The sequence below is a fragment of the Diadema setosum genome, chromosome 17 (genome assembly GCF_964275005.1).
Source record: "Diadema setosum chromosome 17, eeDiaSeto1, whole genome shotgun sequence".
NCBI lineage: Eukaryota > Metazoa > Echinodermata > Echinoidea > Diadematoida > Diadematidae > Diadema > Diadema setosum.
Genome location: NC_092701.1, coordinates 7,711,091 through 7,711,981, shown reverse-complemented (window position 1 = coordinate 7,711,981; position 891 = coordinate 7,711,091). Strand labels below are relative to the sequence as shown.

The following is an 891-nucleotide window of genomic DNA, read 5'->3' as shown; positions in this document are numbered from 1 at the left end:
TTCCCACACCGGGAATCGAACCCGGGCCACGGCGGTGAGAGCGCCGGATCCTAATCACTAGACCATATGGGATTTCACGTTTGCGAGAGGAGACAAACGATTCATGTACGTATTCAACGTTCTTCGACGACTTAGGATACAGTCACAACTCGGCTGCGACCGGCCGATTTGTAGCCCGCTGGAATTTAGGCATCACCCAACGATTTCTAGAGGAGTCGATCGGGCTGAAAAATCCCAGCGATGCGCCACCGGCGATGGACGAACTCCCACCGGCCACCAGCCGATTTTTGAAAAATCGTCCGGCCGTCCGGCGGCCGGCCGGTGACCGGGGGGTCCCGTTGGCGTACCGGCGGCTGCCCACCAGTCTCCACCGGAAATTTCTCACAAGCCATCTGGGTATACATAATAATGTGACTGGGCCATCAATAACAACGATTTTGCTTTCCATCTGACAGGGCAACAAGGTCAACGATGTTCCTATAATTCTACGTCAGTGACCACGACAGCGAGGTTCCCAAGCCCAGCACTTTGTGAAGACCTGAATGCATGAAACCCTTATGCGAATTAACAAATAATTTTTGTTCTATCTTATTCTTCTCGAAATAACAGTTTAATTCACCATAAAGATAAAACTCAAAAGTTTAAAGAATTAAATCACTAACTATCAATCTCAGGTATGTGAAACCAATAAAGATAACAAATAAAAATTAGAAAATCAAATAGAAAGGTAGGAGGACCCAAGGTTAAAAAAAAATCTCTAATCACTCCTGGATTGGAATCTTCCGAACATACATTGCTACTCTATTTTCTATTCCTATTTAATTGTATATTATCATTATCCCATTTCTTCATATTCATTACTTGTTCATTCAAGAGATCTAGATAAATTAA

The 891-nt window shown here is 44.0% G+C and overlaps 1 non-coding gene across 1 annotated transcript; it reads right to left on the bottom strand.

The window, feature by feature from the left end:
- On the bottom strand, positions 1 to 72 carry Trnae-cuc (transfer RNA glutamic acid (anticodon CUC)). Its single transcript has one exon. It is a non-coding gene; the product is annotated as a tRNA-Glu (tRNA).
- Between the last annotated feature and the right edge of the window lie 819 nt (positions 73 to 891).